Source organism: Solanum pennellii, chromosome 1 (genome assembly GCF_001406875.1).
Source record: "Solanum pennellii chromosome 1, SPENNV200".
Taxonomy (NCBI): domain Eukaryota; kingdom Viridiplantae; phylum Streptophyta; class Magnoliopsida; order Solanales; family Solanaceae; genus Solanum; species Solanum pennellii.
The window spans coordinates 39,415,047-39,425,703 of NC_028637.1; positions in this window are offsets into that span (position 1 = coordinate 39,415,047).

Consider the following 10,657-nt stretch of genomic DNA (forward strand, 5'->3'; position numbering starts at 1 on the left):
TAAATTCGACATTTGTTTAATTAACTTGCTTTCGTAACTTAATTGTCTTAGTTTTGTTTTCTTGCTTAGTTTGGGTAGTAGTAGTGGTTCTCCCATCGGAAGGTTAGTATAGGTGCCAATCACGACGGTCTGGGTTGTTGTTGTTGGGATATATACTATTAACCATGTGTTAAGAACTAATATTTATAAGAGATTAAATATTTGCTAAAATTTAATAGATCATATATTCGTTTATGGTGTCTATTTACCTATATAGTTGATGATTTAGTGTGTAGAGTTTTTCGCTTATACACAAAGGATTAAATCATCGATTCTTATAAATATAAAGTTTTTGGTTCACAATCTAGGATGAAAAGTGGACATGCCATCGGGTATGATTGTAGCACAAGATTATATGTAATTTATTTTGATTATGGAAACGGTATAGTTCCAACTTCTTGTATTAGTACATTTTTATGTATTGAACGGGACCGAGTAGAGATAGTTGTTTTAGACTGACTAACAAAAACATATTCTCTAAACTATAAATGTACTTATATTCTTAATCTTCATATAACTATTATGATATATATATATATATATATATTAATTATCATTTTTATTTATTAAAAGGTGAGATTCTCAGATGGGTCATTATGCCTAGAAGTTGGATGATAATAAATTATATTGGTGAAATAATAAGTTAGTTGATGGAATCAATGTCTCGTTATAGAGATTGATTGATATACCTTTTTGAGAAATTTATAAGTTTTCATCGTGTCAAATCTTGCAACTGGATTTATGAATCCTACACATCAAATAAGTTTAGTAGTGCTCTAAAGGAAATTAATCATTAAATTAAATTCGTTCGGTAATTTAATTTATTGATTAACATCTGAAATCTTAACATGGGAAATTACATAAATGTTTAATAGGGAATTACAAAATAGAGGAGTGCAATTACGAATTTCTAGTCGAATGATTTGTAATTTATCATGGTAAGAATAATTCAAATTAATTATTTGAAATTATTCCCATAATGGGAAGTCTCGGTAATTAATTTTGTGGTCCCTATAGTGACCATATTTAACTAGAACTCAGAATCCTATTTTTGTACAAAAATGAAGAACTATATGGGTTTTTCTAGTCTTCTAGAAAAACAAGGTCTTCTAGTCCTTTTTGGATTTGGAAGAAATCTCTATAAATAGGGATTCCCTAACCTAGAAAAATGATGATTAGTTTTCTATTCGATACTTGCCCACCCAGTATTGACAGAGTTCAGATGTGACTTTGGATCACTATAGAAGACCATAGTTATCTTGTAGATTCGCTTGAAGATCTGTTTAACTTGGAGATTCGCTTGAAGGTATACACGCACTCTTCAAGATGTATTTATCGAATTAACTTTCAGTATGTTTATGTGTTGTAGCAAGATATTTGTTTTAGCATAAACGGTATTAGTTATCTATTATTCATGTAAGCAGTAAAGATCCAAAAATGCTTCCGCTGTGCATATATATATTCTATCAATTGGCATCGTCAGTCATGCTTGCACCTAATTAGATAACTTAGATGAGGTAAATGTTTCTTCCATTATATGTACAAACATTGATTTTACTTCTAAGAAAAGAATTTTTTTAAGGAAAATAAACGACGATGGTAGGCAGGCTATGCCTGAGATGTCGAGGAAAGCTTTATTAAATAATCGTTAGAAGTCTTTCTCTAAATACAGTAGTTTATTTTCATTGTGCAAGTTTGGTTTCAGTTTCGGGATTGTATGAATTTTCTTAAAAGTAGTTGGCAAAAAGACACTTTGTTTTTGTAAGTACTGGTACATATTTATTTTAATTGGATGGTTAAATTCAACTTTAAAAATAAATTTAGTGCATACATAGTTACATTTTTCTAGTCAATGGTTGCTTGATATTTCGAGTGTCAGCGGAAGCCATTGTTTAAGCTCTTCTTTTTGTTCAATAGTTTGAGTGTTATTCTTACACATTATAAATTAAGAGCTTTTTGAGGAATAAATAGAACGGTAGTTTGTTTATTTGGAATCAAGCAAAAATTCTTAAGAGTTTTATGTATGATTATAATACATGATTTTTAGAATTATGATTAATAAATAAACTTTAGTAACATGATTTATTTATTTCAGTCATTAGAGTATTCTCTATGTATCATGTATAAATTGTTCTAAGAAAATACTAGTGGTGAATTTTTTTAATGGAGATTTATCTTAAGATGCTAGTAATGCCTAATTAATTCATGAAAAGAGATATGAAACATTTTCACAGGTCTTAAGAAAGAAATATAATATCTTTGATTCTCAGGTGTATTAATTACGAGAATAATTTGTTGCAAGGAGGTTAGTTGTATGTATTAGCCAAAAGACAATACACAATGTATAAAAGAGATAATTATTAAAAGAGAATGAAAATTGGAATCAAGTTATTTAAGCTTTAACTATGTCTGAAACGATTAGTTTTTCAAATTTGGTCATAGTTAAAGTGGTCATGAATTTTATGATATCTGATTGATTTGAAAGTTGATGGTTCCAACGAGAAATCGTTTAGATGGGTTTAGGAAATTGTTGGATTAAAATTTGATTTGAATATGATAAGATCATTCTTTATGTTAGTTATTTTTATGTTAAATTTGGAACATGATTGCACATGGTTATTTGACATGAATTGATATGTGATAAGAATGTAGGTCATATTGTTTTAATTCCTAAAGATGTTTAGGTCACTTGAACTTGAATTTGAATTTGGTCATAGACTTGGAAATAAAATATTTTTATAGACTCCAATTGATTTGAAATTTGGTAAGTTCATTGATGACAGCCTAGTAAGAAGTACTCATTGTTATGTGGTTATAATTTTTTTGAGGTCGTTGAAATGATTTTAAAGTTGTTCTTTGGAATTAAATTGTGATTTAGTATGCATGACATCCTTTATATTTATTTTATTGTGTAATATGTGGTACATGATTACACATGATGAGTTAACATAAAATGATATATGATAAGGATGTAGATTGATTCATTTTTCTTTAAATCATTTAAATCGGAATTTGATGATAGATTTGGAGATAAATATTAATTTTGAACTCCAATTGATTAGAAATTCGGTAGGTTCATCAGAAACGAACAAATTTTAATCATTCATTGTTATAGAGTTATTTTGTAATTCGAGGTCGTTCGATGATGATTATAGATGATTTTTGTATCTTATAAAATTAATGTTACAGAAAAATTACTTGACTAAGATGTAGTGGAGATAAAGATTATACTCTATGGTTTTCATGACTAAATTTTAGTGAATTATTAAGTTCATTCATTGGCTTAGACCTTCCTCCCTATCGGATGAAATTAACACAAGTCATTAAAGTTATCTCCAGTTTTGACTATCTGTAATGACTCTCCTACAGAGTAATATTTGATTGGATCAATGGATCTAGGGATAATGATATTCACTTGACTTAAATTAAACATATACTCTCTATTTGAGTTAGTTTTTTTAAAAAATATGTTGAAGTTAATATTTGACGCCACATATATATATATATATGTATATATATATATATATATATATGTATGTATGTATATATATATATGTATGTATATATATATATCTGTATGTATGTATATATATGTATGTATGTATATATATGTATGTATGTATATATATGTATGTATGTATGTATATATATGTATGTATGTATATATATATATATGTGTGTGTGTGTGTGTGTGTGTGTGTGTGTATATATATATATATATGTGTGTGTGTGTGTGTGTGTNTTCGTCGTGGGTTCCGTCGACTCAGACAGTTTTTCCAGAAATAAAATCTGCTGCTTAAAACGACTAAACAGGTCGTTACAGAATTCGAAAAAAAAACTCTGATTGATCTGAAACTTGGTAGATCATAAGAACGACCTAGTAAGAAATTAATTTTTTTTAGATCATTATATGAGTTATTGGTCATATTTGATTAAATAGTAGTTAAGTATTAGTTTTATGTGCTGGCTCAGACTTTCCTCCCTAACGGATGAAATTGATACAAGTCACTATGTATTTAATTGTCTAGTTTTGATAATCTATATTAACTCTCCTAAACGGAGTAATATAAGATTGGATCAATGTAGCTAGAGGATTTTCACTTGACTTGAACTAACAGTAGATTCTCCAACAAAATTAGGTCTGTATAAATTTATGGAGTGAATAATCGGTCATTGTACATGTGTATTGCATGAATAGTTCTCCAATCCCAACGATTGGATATTCGAGATGCATGGATATATATGTATAAATGAACCTTGAATTTCGTTATTCGAGATTATTTAAAATATTATGATCTATTTAAAGTATTGTGTCACACATTCTCAATACACTTTACTTACCCACTTAGTACTACTTAAGATTTTCTTTTTGTATAGATAAGATATTAACTTAATGAATGAATTGTATATGTACCTTATGTTATAAGAAAATATTTTCAGTTTCTAACCAGATAAGATATGAGTATAAAATATATTTGTTTGTGACTCTTCTATCATTGAGTTTGATAATTATTTTATTTCTTGTGGTATATTGATGCATGATTATTTTATAAGTATGAGAAAATGAAATTATACTAATCTGTCTCATAAGGGAAAACATCTTTTAAATTGAATGAGACTTATCTGTACATGTAACCAAAAAGGAAGGGCGATAGCAGAACACCTTGCACCCTATCAAGGAGGAACATGAGTTTAAGGAATTTTGAGGTTTGTTAATGGATGGACATAACTGTTCATTGAAAGTGAAGTCACTACCAACATGTACGTTTTGTTTAGAAGGAAAAATGACTAAGAGACCTTAGTTTTCCACTTAAAAGGGATTTAAGAGGCAGTTATAAGTTTTAATTAATCTATTCTGATTTGTATAATAAATGACCACATGGGAAAGAGGTGAATTTGAGTTTTTGAGTTTTCAAGAAAATTACTAGTGATATGAATATAATTTTTGATGTTTTATAAGTCTAAATGTCTTGATAAACTAAAAATATTTTTAAAACCTGAAAGTATCATTATCAAAAATATATAAAGTCACTACAATCTGATTGTGGTGACGTAAACCTCTTAGCTCATAAGTCACTTGTCTTATAGAATAATTGTCTTTCAGTTGTCTATATTAGACATTCTATAATAGATTAGTTACAAGACAAAAGAATTAGACGATTATGAAGATGATGAAATTAATTATTGACTTATTATTTGTTATTTTGTTTCTTTTGGGATAAGTTCTAAGAGCTACATATCACATTCTGAATTCAATTTCTTCATATTAGTAACTTGAGGAACTATAGATCTAGTTGGATTTGACGTAAGTCTAATCTTTGACATGTTCAGATATAGGATTGTCCAGCACATGTGCTGAGTGGGAGAATAAGAAAAATTAAAATTAAGAACGGAATGTGCGTGTTAATTGAATATTCTAAAGAATGAAACAAGGTTTATTATAATGTCCTAATGAAAATAAGTCAACTGTTAACATAACTTTCTGATTTCTAGAAAAGGATAATTTTAGTAAACCATGTTCCTAGAAGTAAATTATCTTTACGGGAATTGAACAAAGAAATAACAAATAAGTCAATTTTAAATGCATACTCTCAATAACATCTAATGGGTATGTAAGAATTGCCGTCCCATTTCACTTAAGTGGTGGGAGAAACGTTATTAGACATAAGAAAACTACTATCTCAAGTAGTGGGAGTGACATTGAGCGAATTAAAATAACACTTCATGAGAAGTTGTTAAAATTTCATTATCGAAAGATTTTGAAGAAAATATTAAAACTCAAGAACATGAAAATGTGATTATAATAGAAGTACTTAGTCGTAGTGGGAGAATCGTAACGAAGATTGAGTTGTTTTGTATGCTTGATATAACTTTTATGATAGAGCTCCTGAAAGAAGTACACTATTGAAGGGTTTCATGATAAGGTCTCTCAAGATCTAGTACAAAATCAATTTGTTACGAAGAATCACTAGTAGAAAAAATTGCATGACAAAATAGTTTGGTAAATTTTCTTCTGATAAGAAATAAAAGAAATGCCTGCGAAAGTTGTAAATGCATAGTTAAGAGTCTAAGTGGGAGATTGTTAGGATATATACTATTAATCGTGTATTTAGACATAGTATTCTAACAATTTTCAAAATTAAATATCTAAGTGGGAGATTTATAAGGTATATACTATTAACCATGTATTTAGATATAGTATATTATAACAATTGTGATGGTTAAAAGTCTAAGTGGGAGATTGTTGACATATAAACTATTAACCATGTGTTAAGAAATAACATTTGTTAGAGATTAAATATTTTCTAAAATTCAATAAATCATATATTCGTTTATGGTTTATATTTACTTATACAGTAGATGATTTAGCGTGTAGAGTTTTAGCTTATACACAGAGGATTAAATCATCCGATCTTATAAATATAAAGTTTTTGGTTCACAATCTAGGATGGAAAGTGGACAACCCATCGGTTACGATTTTAGCACAAGATTATATGTAATTTATCTTGATTATGGAAACGGTATAGTTTCAACTTCTTGTGCTAGTACATTTTGTATGTATTGAACGGGACCAAGTAGAGATAGTTGTTTTAGACTGACTGATAAAAATATATTCTCTAAACTATTAAATATCCTTAAATTCTTAATCTTGATATAATTATTATGATATGTATATATTAATTATCGTTTTGATTTATTAAAAGGTGAGATTCTGAGATGGGTCAATATTCCTGGTAAGTTGGATGAGAATAATATATATTGGTGAAATAATAAGTTAGTTGATGGAATTCATTTCTCGTTATAGAGATTGATTGATATGTCTTTTTAAGAAATTTTATAAGTTTTCATCGTGTCAAATCTTGCAACTGGATTTATGAATCCTACACATGAAATAAGTTTAGTAGTGCTCTAAAGGAAATTAATCATTATATTAAATTCGTTCGGTAATTTAATTTATTGATTAACATCTGAAATCTTAACATGGGAAATTACATAAATGTTTAATAGGGAATTACTAAATAGAGGAGTGCAATTACGAATTTCTAGTCGAATGATTTGTAATTTATTATGGTAAGAATAATTCAAATTAATTATTTGGAATTATTCCCATAATGGGAAGTCTCGGTAATTAATTTTGTGGTCCCTATAGTGACCATATTAACTAGAACTCAGAATCCTATTTTTATACAAAAATGAAGAATTATATGGGTTTTTCTAGTCTTCTAGAAAAACAAGGTCTTCTAGTCCTTTTTGGATTTTGAAGAAATCTCTATAAATAGGGATTCTCCTAACCTAGAAAAATGATGATTAGTTTTCTATTTCGATACTTTCCCACCCAGTATTGACAGAGTTCAGATGTGACTTTGGATCACTATAGAAGACCATAGTTATCTTGTAGATTCGCTTGAAGATCTGTTTAACTTGGAGATTCTCTTGAAGGTAGACACTCACTCTTCAAGATGTATTTATCGAATTAACTTTCAGTATGTTTATGTGTTGTAGCATGATATTTGTTTTAGCATAAACTGTATTGGTTATCTATTATTCATGTAAGCAGTAAAGATCCAAAAATGCTTCCTATGTGCATATATGTATTCTAACACTGACTTAGCTTGTCTAAGAGCCTGGGTTTATTGATCTCAATGTACCGAAATGAGTCTCAAAGAGTCTCATGAAATGGTACGATGGTGCTATTACTTTTCTTCAAGAGACTATAGGACTTAAGAAAAAATCTATATATTTTTTCTTGTCTCCTTTCATTCTATAAGTTACTTCCAATTGGTATCTAACCTCCTTTACTCTTCTGTTCACAAATAGTTAATACAAGGTTCAATAGTTTTCATCATATAGCTCCCGGAAATGCTCTAGCTGAGGAACCTGCACCGAGAGGTTGTGGTTGGGGTAGGGGTAGAGGAACAGATGTAGATAGAGGTCGTGGGAGAGAAGTGCCTATTGGGATGGAGGTACCGTTTAACAATGCTCCTATAAATGAGATTATGCCAGTCCATAATGAGGAGATAAAAAGAGGATATGGAGGTTGGAGATGTTGAGTATAATAGACAAGAGGATGAGCTACCGATACAGACTATGGTTGTTCCGCCATCGAACTGGTGTTAGCTAAAAGAATATGGTGTGCTTCAAACGGTTGGATAGTCCTGGAGTGCTTCCACCTACTCAAGTTCAAGCTAATTTTCAAGTTGCTACACCCACACCCAAGACAGGTGGCAATATAGGTCTTGATACTTTCTTCCGTGCTCTGTTGGGTCCCGATATGATCGGTAATGATCATGGTATGTTGACTATGTTCTTGAAGCTTAAGATCCGGATATTTAGGGGTTCTTAAACTGAAGATGTTATGAGTTTATCTTGTTGTTCACCATCTTAGGGTAGAGTTCTTGTCCTTCCAACTTCAAGGTGAGGCCAAGCAATGGTTGAGAGTTCATATGGAGTGCACATCTTCTACTTTACCCCACTCACTTTTACCTAGTTTCATGCTCTTTTTTTTTTTGGAAAACATATGTGCCTAGAACATTGAGGGATCGCAAGAAATGTAAGTTCACTGTCTTAGAGAAAGGTGGTACGTTTGTGGCTACTTATGAGACATAGTTCCATTCTTAGTATAGATATGTTACGCAGTTTGTGAATATAAAGAAGGAGAGGATCTTGTTATTTATTTGGGGATTCAATTCTGAGTTGCATGAATTATCTGTTTATATGACTTTTGTCAGGAGGATTTTTGATGATATGAAATATTATGTTAAGAAAGTGGAGGGGTCAGACGAGACGGTCAGGAAATTTGGAAATTTTTAGTGCTCATATTCTAGAGGCTCCAATCAACCAATACAGGCAGCAAGGCCAGTTCACTCTGCAATGCCAGAATGTACAGCCAACTACTCGGGGACTTCATCTTATAATATTTAGGATAGATAGGGACTTCGAACTTCGATGGGCAGCAGACCATCCTTGGATCGTATTTGCTATAATTGTAGAAAAAAAGACATGGACATATCAGGAGAGATATTGATTTCCCCCAACAACATTTACTAGAGTCTATGGAGCAGCTATCTAGAGCAGTAGTACCAGCGGTGGATGGTAATAATGGTATATGGCATCCACAAGGTAGGGCAAGGCCATGGAGGTAGAGGAAATGGTGGTAAAGGCAGTGACAATGGACAAGAAGGATGGGAAGTAGCTCATAATGATGATATGGCTCAACGTTATGATTTTCCTGTCAACAGCGATCACATGTACTATTCTTGTCTGTGATCGGATGGCTAATGTATTTTTTCATCCGGGTTCTACTTATTCTTATGTATTCGTGAGATTTGCTTCCAAGTTTGATATTATTTTTGATGTACTTGAGTCCCCTATTCATGTTTCTACCCACGTTGGACAGTCAGTCATAATTACCCATGTATATCCTGCTTGCCCTATTTTGTTTATGGGATATCAAACTTGGGCTGATTTGGTTATTTTGGATAGACTGACTTTGACATAATCATAGGCATGACTTGGTTGTCCCCCTATTGTGTTGTGCTTAATTTTAATTCCAATTCTGTAACTCTTAAAATTCTAAGAAGTGAAAAGTTAGAGTAGGAAGGGGTGTACAAGTCTAAGCAAGCTAAGTTTTTATCCTTTATTTGGGCTAGTAAATTAGTAAAGCAGGGATATTTGGCTTATTTTGCTCATATTAAGGAAGTTGAGATTGAGGTTCCATCTACGAAGTCAATTCTTGTGGTGTCCGAATTTACTTATGTGTTTCCAAATCACTTGGGTGGCATGTCTTGATATAGAGATATAGATTTTTTGCATTTATTTTGATCCTAGTACGCGCCCCATTTTCATCCCTCCATATGAAATGGCTACGGCAGAATTAAGAGATCTTAATGCTCAAATCTAAATGCTTCTTGATGAAGGATTTATTTTCCCTAGTGATTCCCTATGGGGTTCTCCAGTTATGTTTGTTAAGAAGAAGGATTGCAGCATGAGAATGTGCATAGATTACCATCAATTGAATATAGTCACTATTCGGAACAAGTATCTTTTCCCTCGAATAGATGATATCCTTGACCAATTTCAAGGGGCAACAATTTTCTCTAATATACGGTTACCTCAATTCAAAACTAGGCCAAAGGATGTGCCTTACATGGAGATTAGAACTCGCTATGGACATAATGAATTTTTGGTTATGTCGTTTGGGTTGACCAATGCACATGCAATGTTTATGAAATTGATGAATGGGGTGTTCAAATCATTTCTTCATTCGTTTCTGAAAGTATTTATTGACAATATTTTGGTTTATTCAAAAATTTAAGAAGAACATTCCAACTATTTTCGCACTGTTTTGGGTGTTCTTGGGAAGTAAAAGTTGTATGCTAAATTTTCAAAGTGTGAATTTTCGCTGAAATCGGTTGTATTTTTTTGGCATGTAGTTTCAAAAGAAGATATAATGGTAGATGCTCAAAAGATCAAGGCTGTTAAGCATTGGGTTTGGCCTAGTTATTTGATGAAAGTTAGGAGTTATGTAGGACTCGCTAGCTTTTTAGTTCGGATTATTAAGAATTTTGCCTAAATTTCTACTCACTTGACTATTTTGACGAAGAAGGAAATACCATTT